Source organism: Pleurodeles waltl, chromosome 11 (genome assembly GCF_031143425.1).
Source record: "Pleurodeles waltl isolate 20211129_DDA chromosome 11, aPleWal1.hap1.20221129, whole genome shotgun sequence".
Lineage (NCBI taxonomy): Eukaryota > Metazoa > Chordata > Amphibia > Caudata > Salamandridae > Pleurodeles > Pleurodeles waltl.
The window spans coordinates 194,079,158-194,091,259 of record NC_090450.1 but is presented as its reverse complement, the minus strand read 5'-3'; positions in this window follow the sequence as shown (position 1 = coordinate 194,091,259).

Genomic DNA, 12,102 nt, shown 5'->3' with positions numbered 1-12,102 from the left:
AAAACATCATAAATATGAATGCAGTCTTAAATCCTTTAAGACTTCAAAGGACATTTATCATGGTGCATTTATTCCTAAATCTGTGGTAGATTGATATATCTTGTCACGCCTTGTGTGAAGATAGTGTACAAGGTGCTGATGAACATGATGGCATGTTGCCTGTATACCTGAAGAAGCAGAAGTCCTGCCCAGGTAGCTGTTAAGTTAGAGGTGAAACATAACAGGATTACCTGCTATGTCATCCTTCCTGGATGGGAGGGCCAGAGCTGTATGCCTTCGTAATTGTGGCTACAGGATGCCCGCTCAGTGGATGCATACAGTGGATGCACTGTTGGTGGTCACAAGCTGCAGTTAATTCACAATTCTCTGCTTCATCCAAAACAGACAACAATCAGTAGCCAACAGTAGATGTACAGCAAAAAACAGAATAATTGTTTTGAACCAAAACCTAGTGCTCAGATTATAAATCTATAACAATGGACATAGTATTCAAGAGGTGCTAGTTACTTCAACGTGACCATCAGGTAAAATAGGGAGATGGAGTTGTTTTGAAATAAATCCCTTATTGTGAACAGTGAGTCTCACATATAATTCAAGTTATCTAAGTTCTCATATTAGTCTTAACAGGATTGGCAGAAATGTGATTGGCTACAATTTATTACATTCCTCTCTATCTCTTCTAAATGTCTACTTTGAATAGTTATATGAAGGAAATAACAACTCATTTTGATAGTCTTAGATGATATTAGATATTAATATTTGCATAAACAAGGAGGAAAGCAATAATTTCCTCTGAAAGATGCTAAAGAGGTTATCAGATCTATTGGTCTAAAGCAAAATGTTAACGGCCTGACTCATTAAGCTACTCATACACTTTACATGGTTTTTCACAATCATAAGGTAAGACCACTTGTGGTTCATGCTTAATGTAATCATAGACATCTCAATGTGAAGATTTCTTCAGTAAGAGAAACACTGGTTACTATAATTCAATGTAGTCACCACAAGCAGGTGCCCAGAGTAAAATGCTAACCCTTAGGCACGCTGGGGAATATAGGCATGCAGAACATGATACAGAATAATCACCACAGTGTGAAATGGAAGTTTCATTTACTCAAGTGTTATGCCACCTTGCAAAACTAATCAAGAAAACAAACGCAAGTAAAGAAAAATGTGTATATTTAACAGAAATATTACTAAGTAATTATCTTACCAGTAGAAATGATGGAAATGTGGGCTAGGATACTCATATATTACTGATTCAAAGGGACGGGCAACATGGAAAGATAATAAAGTCCAAGCCAGAGCCTTTTTGATGAGAGAGATTGAAACGCTGTATCAGTGCACCATCACTATCAAAGTCAAAAGCTCTATGGATGTGAGCACTGCAATATCAAACATGGTGGCTCGCAAGATCAAGGCTTGAAATGCATTGCCTTTCAAAAACTCATAATCACTCGATCAGAACTTAGGCCCTTATTACTAGTTTGGCAGTCAGCGGACTGCCGAGGTGGAGTTGGAGGTCACACCGCCATATCACAAGCTCTGGGAAGGCTCCTGCAGAACACAGCCAAGTTACCATTTGGACCGCCTCTGCGGAGGGGCTGGTGCAGCTGGCGGCAGCCATCTCCAGGCCAGTGGTCAGGCAGTATCCCACGATCACATTACAAGGTTGGACACGGCCGGGATTTCCGAGGTGGATCCATTGCCACCAAAAGCCTGGCAGAAACGAACAATATAAAAGGGAACACCCACCTTCAGGAACTAGGCACGTCCATAGGCACCATGGCACAAGAATTGCAACTCCTCCCAATGCTCTACCTGGCCATGCGACTCCCAGTGACTGTGACCAAGATACCAAATGTAAGTACACCAACCTAGCACACACTGGAGGGAATAACGTTAGTGCACACACACAACACACACACAACATCGGAAGCCACGCCCACAAACATGCAAACATCCATACCAACACACACATGCACACACATACACACACGCATACACACTAATACCCACAACCACCACACATACATGAGGAAGGAAAGCCAGGACAAGGTAGGTACCATCAACACCAATGGTGTTGTGGCACACATATATTATAATATGGTAAAATGAAGAATAAATCTAGGTACACATCGGCCCAAGGGCCAGTCCAGGAGCCCCACAGTGCCCAAGCACAGTGGACACAAGGTGAAGCCCCAACTTGACTCCTGACTGCAAATTGCAGGCCTCCACAGGGCAGGGGCATCAATGGAGTATACTGGCACCTCAGGGGTGAGAGGGGCACGGGCGCTTTGGGCTTGGAGGGGAAGTCCCTTGTGGTAGATTTGGAGGAGGGGGTCCTTGGGCTTGCCCTTGGAGGAGGAGGTTAGCCGGGTGGGGGTTTGGGCTTGGCCCTGGAACTCGAGGGAGTGGGCTTGGCCTTTAAAGTGAAGGGAGTGGGCTTGGCCTTGGAAGTGGAGGGAGCGGGCACGGGCATGGGGAGCAGGGTGCTTGGGGAACATGGACTGGGGTAGTGGTGGGGAACAGGGAAAACTCTTGGGGAAAATTGTTTTAGGTACACAAGGGAGGTCAAGGTAAGGACATTTGGGAGTGGAGGGAGTGGGTATGGTTGTGCGGTGTGTACATGGAGGTGCCTTGGGTGCAGGTGCGTGGGTGTATGAAATATGTGTGCTGGGGGACTGTTGGGTGGGTAGGTGTGGGCGTTTAGATGTATTGGGAGGAGGTGGGGATGAGATGCAGGGAGATGGCAGGGGGGATATGTGAGTGAATGTTGCGGTGGTGTCTGCAGGAAGGGTGGATGTGCTGCATGTAGGTGTGTTGACAATCATGGTGTCTGCACCAGTGGTGTACGGGGTGTATGAATGGGGGTCAGATAATGTGGTGACAGTGAGAGCACATGTGGCAGGATCAGTGACGAATGAGGTGGTGGGGGAGTCGGTGCAGGGTGTGGATGTTCTTATGTCTGTATGTATATGTTTTGTTTGTACATGGCGGTGGTAGCATTTGTGGTGCTTATGCCTGTCCTTGCGTACCATGTTTGTTGATGTGGATGCATGTGGGTCAGTAGGTGTGGCTTGAATGGGTGAGGGGAGATGGATGTAGGTATGGGAACAAGTAGCTAGAGGGGGGAAAGGAAGAAGAAGGGACACTGGCTGCCATCAAGGAGGAGGCCAGAGCCTGAATTGACCTCTGTAAGTTAGACAAGGCACTGTGAATGCCTTGCAGGGATGCATTGGTCTTTTGCATCTGGGATACCAGTCCCTGGATGGCATTCATGATAGTTGTCTGCTCCACATAGATGGATTTCAGGAGGTCAATTGCCTCCTCGTTGAGTACGCAGGGCTGACTGGGGCAGGGATAGAGGTGCTTGTGGCGAAGGAGATGCTCAATCTCTTGGGTGAGCGGGCACGGGCAACTGGATGGGAAGCTAAAGGGAGGGCGGTGCTGGTAAGGGTGGTGATGGGCATGGATATTGCTGGGATGGTCCCAGATGGGTCCGCCACCTCCAGGGAGCCACCATTGGAGGAGGAATCAAAAGATGTCGTGGTCAATCTGGTCTCCCATGTGGCATGGGCTGCAGCTTCCCCACACCCTGGTGCCCCTTCACCAGATGAATCTGATGCACACAAGGGAGGACAGGGAAGGGGGAAGGGAGAGAGAGAGAGAGAGAGAGAGACAGGGTGCAGTCGGTCAATGACAGCACAACAGTAACACAGGGTAGAACATCAGCATTTGATGCCATGCCATGATACGCTATGCCACACCTGCACATCCTACAACTAGGAAACCACAACAATGCATATGTCAACCACTGATGGTCTGACCGATGAAAACATGTAAATGAAGCCACACCTGTCCAGTATCTGCTCACTACCCATGGCCGTTGAGACAGGCATGTAATGGACTGCACTCCCAAAAGAATCCTGCATGGCTAGTTGGCAGGGGTACTTGGCTATTGTCAATTAGCACTGTGACCACTTGGCGCACCCTACCCCACTACACATGCAGTGCCTGCCAGCTGATTGAGGTCCTGGATCCACCCCTGGCACAGTAGTTGGCAAGGACTAATCACAATGGCTTGACACCCCAGGTCCAATCATCCTGTTGCCATGAGCTGGCAAGCACATCTGGCTAGTAGGTGGCCACACAGTTCCAACACTGGAGGAAGCTGCCCCACTTCCACTGACTACATGGCATTACCCACACCTGTGATGCTAATCCTGCCCAGATGGACACTACCCATAGTGGACATCATTGTACCAAGCACCCACGCCACAGCTACCCAATGGTGCCTACCCAGAACCACTATGGCAACACATGTAGTAAATTAGAGTGTATACTTACCCCCATGTGGCTGCTGTGCTTCCCTCAAGTGCCCATCCTCCTCAGGGTAGGCCACAGTCAATATGTGGGCTATTGGGGGGGCAGGGTCTGATGGGCACCCCTCCCTCTGTGGGAGGACGTCCCCAGCTGGGCCTCCGCCATCTTCTGGGCCCAGCGTTTCAGGTACTCCCACTGCTTTTTGCAGTGGGCGCTCTGCCGGGCAGCAACCTCCAGGGTCTCCAGGGTCTGCACTAGCTAGAAAGAGGGACACAGTCATGTAGAGTGGCATCCCTAGTACAGCAGTGGACAGCACATATCACACTTCCACACCCACATGTCATCACCCAACACAGCCTCAGGCCCCTCACCCATGTCCATGCACAGTGCCATCTACCAAGACCCTCATCCCCATGCGCATCACTCACATACAGGACAATGACATTGGGCTCACCTGCTGCTCTGTTGACGCATACAACTGTCCATCCATACAGGGGCATGACCCCGTCCATGAGCCGCTCCAACTCTTCCTCAGTGAAGCCTGGGGACCTGTCTCCTGCAGAATGTGGCATCTTGGCTACCAGAATCAGAACACAGCAGCACATGCAGTGGAGGTCTTCAGTGTACCACGAGGTTCAGGAGTCAAGTGAGCAGGACCACATGAAATGGCAGTCACGCCCACGGCAGATATCACCGTCATCGCCGGCGGTGATCACCACTGGCTCCTGCCTCCCATAGGCAACAGTGTTAACCAATTGTGAGTTGCACGGCGGTCGTGACCGCCTACCGCCATGATTTGTTACACCGGTATGATGATCTTCCACCTGTCCAATCAGAATTGCCCACTGTCAAGGCTGCGTTCTACGAAGTGGCACACGTCCCTCATGTCACTAGGGCCATTGATGGCACCCACATTGCCCTGGTGCCAACCGGGAGGAGTGAACAGGTCCATAGGGACTGCAAAAACTTTTATTTGATTAATGTGCAGGTGGTGGCACAACTTACGAGGGACCGGGCATGGCTCGTCAGGATGTACCCCTGCAAATGTGTTCCCCTCAGCTCTCTGCACTCTTGTGTCCTTCCCGTATCACCCTCCCGGTCTTGACATGCCTCTTACCTATGTGCACACAGGTGACTCTGGCTAACTCAACCTGCTCTGGCTCCTGACACCCGTGAGGCATCTAACTTCAGATGCAGAGCACCATTAATTTGAGGCTCACAGTCGTACCAGATGGATCATTAATAGGTGCTTCAGGCTGCTGAAGGCCAGATTCCGGTGTCTGCATATCTCTGGGGGTGCACTGCTCTTCAACCCACAGAAGGTGTGCCAGATCATTGTGAGCTGCAGCATGCTGCACAATCTGGCCCTAAGGGATCACATCCCATTGCTGGATGCAGAGGAGAGGGAGTAGCTGTACCAGTGGCTGATGAAGGGGGAATGGGGAGTGATGAAGAGGTGGACGATGAGGATGCAGCTGAATGCAGGGCAGAGCTGATTCAACAGTACATCGACTGAGATGCAGGTATGTGTCAACTGTCTGGAATGTGTCCTCTACAACTGTCTGCCTGATCCCTGCTACCACCTGGTGTCTGTGACCATTGAAGATATTGGTTGCAGCTCTGACTCTGGGTGGGTTGGGGGTGTCACATGGCCCATGACGTAAGATAGTCACAGTGTACAGATAAGGCCTATAGACCAGGAACTGTTGTGCTGGTGCACTAGTGCTATAAATGTGTATATACAATGTTCCTTTAGCTGCCAGTTCACATGCTATGAGTGTGCAATAAAGGGTTGTTGCATCTGTTCAGCATCTATCCTGGGAATCGACATTGGGTGGCAGTGCTACATTGTTGTTGGTGGCAGTGGGTATGGGGTCAGGCCTGGCGTTGGGTGATATGAGGGTGGGACCAATGGGTTCGTAAGTGTTGTTTTTGTGTGTTGGTACTGGCCACCTGGTTGTGGACTTGACTGCCATATCTGCCTTGGATGCCTGTTCCTACAGTGCATATGTGTGTAGTTGGCATCTGTGACTCCACAGTAATTGTTGTCCCTGTCTTGCTCTACTTTCAGGACACTGTAGTGGTGTACTCTGGTCCCAGCCTGACCTGTTGCCTCCTTTGACACATATCTCCAACCACTGGCTGCTCCACGATCGACCTCCCTGCATGTTGCTCCCCTCTCTGTCACATCCCATGCATGTGCTGGGCAATGGGTTATGAGTTGCACATGTATTGACAGTTCCATTCGTACTCATTACAAATAAAGACGTAGGCAGTAACTGTGCCCAATGGTGTTCATTTGAGAAGGACAAGGGCAAGGGGTGATGAGTGGGGTCATGGCGGCTGAGATCATCGAAGTGGTGAGGCCAGCTGTGGGTAGTCCAGGTCCAGTATGCTGGCCAAGGGAAAATATAGATATGAAAGTGGATAGTCAACAGGGTGTCTCAGTCACACACAAGGGAAATGTTCAAGAGAGGGTAACTTTCTGACGGTGTTCATGGTCTTCGCATCCTGTCCGGCTGGATGTCTAGTTGGACGTCCTCGTTTGTGTGGGGGTTCCTCAGCTACAGGGGTAGGGGTGCTGGTGTCCTGCGAGTCCTGTGGCAGAGCCTCCACACCACTGGCTGCCGCTGACTTGGGGGGCGCTGATGGGATGTGGCCAGTGAAGGTGCCTGCTGGTGGGTGGTGGACCCACACAGGATGGTGGTCAGGTCCTTGAGTACCCCTGCTATAGAGGCCATGGTGGCATTGTGGATTTGCCACTGTTGCATGGCCTCCTGATGGTATTCCCCCTGCAGCCTCTGGGCCTCCTGTACAGTAACGAGGATCTGGGCCACTGTGTCCTGGGCCGGCTGGTACATACCCAGGACTTGGTAGAGGGCCTCCTGGCTGTCAGTTGGTGTAGCTGACCAAGCCTTGGACCACGGTTCCCCTTCCACTACCCTTGGACCTCTGTACCTGTTCCCCTGGCACGGTGTGCCCACTCTCAGTAGCAGCAGGGCCTTCCTTGTCTGGGGTGTGTCCTCATGACTCTGGCCCCTGAACTATGGGGCACACCTCTGATTGTGAGGTCCCTGGGGCACAGGTTTGGGGATCAGGGGCTGGCTGTGGTGTTGTTGTGGCATAGGTGGGGGTGTCTGGTGTGTCTGCTGTTGTTGGACTGTCCAGTGGCCCCAGATTGGCCAGGCAAGTCGTCCCGTTCCAGACATCCAGTGGGGCCTCCATCCTGGGGAAGGCTGTCTGAGCCTGGCATCCTCTGAAGGGTGGCAGTGGCAAGGGTACCTGGGGATGGATACAGTAGATATTAGTAGTGTAACTGTAGTTGTTATGTCCCTGTTGTGATGCAAGAAGTGGCTCGACTTGCTTCCGAGTGATGGCAATGACAGCTGCTGCACTGCAGACATTGATTTGGTGTGTGGGTTTGTGGCATTGTTTCCATGTGGCATGGGGAGTTGTGGATGGTGGTTGGCATTGCTGGCATTGCCATGTGTTGAGACGGAGTTGTGGCAGCCAGTAGATTTGGACTGTGATATGGTTGTCCATGCAGATGTTCCACTGTGCAGTGGGTCTGTGGTGTGTTGCTGTGTAGGTTGTGCAGGATTGTGGGAACTGTGGTTCTTTACATTGTGGTTGTCATCCATGCATTAGGAGTGAGTGAGTAGGGATGATGGGAGTGGGGTAGTGTGGTGTGGTGTGGCATGTAGAGGAGGGGTGTGGGGTGTTTGGAACGGGTGCAGTCGGGTGGGCTGTAATAGGTTGGAGAATGGTGGGTGGCAGGGAGGCATGCTGGGCAGGGGTAGTTGGTGCTTGGGGGTATTGTTGACTTACCAGGTTTGAGCCCTCCAATGATGCCAGTCAGGCCCTCCGGTTGCATGACGTCCAGGACCTTCTTCTCCCAGGATGGCAACTCAAGTGGAGGCGGTGGGGGCCCACCACCAGTCATGTTGATGGCTATCTGATGCCTGGAAGCCATGGAACGGACCATCCAACTGAGGTCATTCCACCTCTTTCTGATGTCCTCCCTTGTGCCTGGGTAGTTGCTGACTGTGTTGACCCTGTTGCCGATCCTCTGCCGTAACTCTTTTTTCCTGGCTCTCGATGTTTGTTGTAACTGGACTCCCATGTGCTGTTGCTCTACATTGATGATCTCGCCCACCATGAACAGCAACTCATTGTCGATGAACCATGAGTGTTTCATGTTGTGTGGTGGGTATGTGGTGTGTGTGTCAGTGCAGTGCGGGGTGTGGAGTGATGTGGGGTGTTTGGCTGTGGGTGCTGGTGGGCTGTGGTGGTACTTTGTACAATGTGTGCTGTGTGATTGTTTTTGCTGTGTTTGGGGTGTGCTTCGTGTCGAGTGTGTCTGTGACTGCTCATAGTTGTCACTAGGGGTTGTAGGTGTGTGTGTTATATGGTGGCGTGTGCAGGTGTGCGTGGTGTGTGTGTGAGTTTCAGAATGTGGGCCATTCGAACTGGTCAATGTGGTGTTGGCTACTTTTGGTTGTGTCTTTTTGAACAGCTGCGGTGCAAACCGCCAATGGTTTACCACTTGGCATGTAACACTGTGCTGCAGATTGCCTCTAAATATGATGGTCGGAATGATGTCGGCGTGGGGGCCAGCACTTGAACACTCACGCTTTCGCCATAGTTTGGCCTGGCGGTGTTGGTTTTGTATTTGTTTCTGGACGGTTTATGTTCTGTGACTCATAATCCGGTGGTCGCTATACCGCCACACCTGGCGGTATGGTGGTGCCATTTGGCATGGCAGTCTTGCCCGAAGACCGCCAAAGTCGTAATGAGGGCCTTAGTCTGGAATGCATGCGTGTTCCAGCAGAAGCTGATTGGTAGTTGTTACACAGGATGGGAATCATTAGACTGTATGAAATATCACCTAGAAAATAATTTTGGGTGAGAGTAGCTGTACAATTACCAGAACTAATCCATATATATACTATAGCTGTTAACAAGAAAACAATCAATAGGATGAGTATGGAACAATCATTTGTATTATAAATCACAATACTTTTCAAATAACATGCCAATCAGTCTACCGGGATTCAAAACATCTTTCAATTAGTTGCACAAAGACAAAAATAATCCTGAAAAACATGCAGTTTCTACTGAAATAACATGCAATTACTTATCTCAGCAATAAAAAAATTATATAAAATCAGTTAACCCCTTCGCTGCCAGGCCTTTTCCCCCTCCTGTGCCAGGCCTTTTTTTGCCTATTTGGAATAGTTCTCGCTTAGGCCCTCATAACTTTTTGTCCACATAAGCTACCCACGCCAAATTTGCGTCCTTTTTTTCCAACATCCTAGGGATTCTAGAGGTACCCAGACTTTGTGTGTTTCCCTGAAGTAGGCCAAGAAATTAGCCAAAATACAGTGAAAATGTCATTTTAAAAAAAAAAAATTGGAAAAAGGTGCTGCAGAAGACGTCTTGTTGTTTTTTCCCTGACAATGGCATCAACAAAAAGTTTGTGGTGCTACAATCACCAGCTTGCCAGCATTCAGGAACAGGCAGACTTGAATCAGAAAACCCAATTTTTCAACACAATTTTGGCATTTTACTGGGACATACCCTATTTTTACGCTTTTTTGTGCTTTTAGCCGCTTTCCAGTCAGTGACAGAAATGGGTGTGAAACCAATGCTGGATCCCAGAAACCTAAACGTTTCTGAAAAGTAGACAACATTCTGAATTCAGCAAGGGGTAATTTGTGTAGATCCTACAAGGGTTTGCTACAGATTATAACAACTGGAAAAAAAAATATTGAAATTGAGGTGAAAAAAACCAGCAATTTTTCTCAACGTTTTACTCTGTAACTTTTTCCTGCAATGTCCGATTATTTAAAGCAATATACTGTTACGTCTGCTGGACTGTTCTGGTTGCGGGGATATATATGGCTTGTAGGTTCATCAAGAACCCTAGGTACCCAGAGCCAATAAATGAGCTGCACCCTGCAGTGGGTTTACATTCTATACCGGGTATACAGCAATTATTTGCTGAAATATAAAGAGTGAAAAATAGCTATCAAGAAAACCTTTGTATTTCCAAAATGGGCACAAGATAAGGTATTAAGGAGCAGTGGTTATTTGCACATCTCTGAATTCCGGGGTTCCCATACTAGCATGTGAATTATAGGGCATTTCTCAAATAGACGTCTTTTTTACACACTCTCTTATATTTGGAAGGACAAAATGTAGAGAAAGACAAGGGTCAATAAAACTTGTTTTGCTATTCTATGTTTCCCGAAGTCTCCCGATAAAAATGATACCTCACTTGTGTGGGTAGGCCTAGTGCCCGCGACAGGAAATGCCCCAAAACACAATGTGGACACATCACATTTTTTGACAGAAAACAAAGGTGTTTTTTGTAAAGTGCCTACCTGTAGATTTTGGCCTCTAGCTCGACCGGTAACTAGGGAAAACTATCAAACCTGTGCATGTTTGAAAACTAGAGGCCTAGGGGAATCCAAGATGGGGTGACTTGTGGGGCTCTGACCAGGTTCTGTTACCCTGAATCCTTTGCAAATCTCAAAATTTGGCTAAAAAAACATGTTTTCCTCACATTTTGGTGACAGAAAGATCTGAAATCTGAGAGGAGCCACAAATTTCCTTCCACCCAGCGTTTCCCCAAGTCTCCCGATAAAAATTATACTTTGCTTGTGTGGGTAGGCCTAGCGCCCGCGACAGGAAGTGCCCCAAAACACAACATGGACACATCACATTTTTGGACAGAAAACAGAGGTGTTTTTTGCAAAGTGCATACCTGTAGATTTTGGCCTCTAGCTCAGCCGGCACATAGGGAAACCTACCAAATCTGTGCATTTTTTAAAACAAGAGACCTAGGGGAATCTAAGATGGGGTGACTTGTGGGGCTCTGACCAGGTTCGGTTACCGAGAATCCTTTGCAAACCTCAAAATTTGGCTAAAAAAACACGTTTTCCTCACATTTCGGTGACAGAAAGTTCTGGAATCTGAGAGGAGCCACAAATTTCCTTCCACCCAGCGTTCCCCCAAGTCTCCCGATAAAAATCATACCTCACTTGTGTGGGTAGGCCTAGCGCCAGCGACTGGAAATCCCCCAAAACACAACCTGGACACATCACATTTTTTGACAGAAAACAGAGGTGTTTTTTTCAAAGGGCCTACCTGTAGATTTTGGCATCTAGCTCAGCCGGCACCTAGGGAAACCTACCAAACCTGTGCATTTTTTAAAACTAGAGACCTGGGGAATCCAAGATTGGGTGACTTGTGGGGCTCTGACTAGGTTCTGTTACCCAGAATCCTTTGCACACCTCAAAATGTGGCTAAAAAAACACATTTTCCTCACATTTCGGTGACAGAATGTTCTGGAATCTGAGAGGAGCCACAAATTTCCGTCCACCCAGCGTTCCCCCAAGTCTCCCGATAAAAATTATACCTCACTTGTGTGGGTAGGCCTAGCGACTGGAAATGCCCCAAAACACAACGTGGACACATCACCTTTTTTGACAGAAAACAGAGGTGTTTTTTGCAAAGTGCCTACCTGTATATTTTGGCCTCTAGCTCAGCTGGCACCTAGGGAAACCTACCAAATCTGTGCATTTTTTAAAACTAGGGACCTAGGGGAATCCAAGATGGGGTGACTTGTGGGGCTCTGACCAGGTTCTGTCACCCAGAATCTTTTGCAAACCTCAACATTTGGCTAAAAAAACACATTTTCCTCACATTTCGGTGACAGAAAGTTCTGGAATCTGAGAGGAGCCACAAATTTCCTTCCCCCCAGCGTTCCCC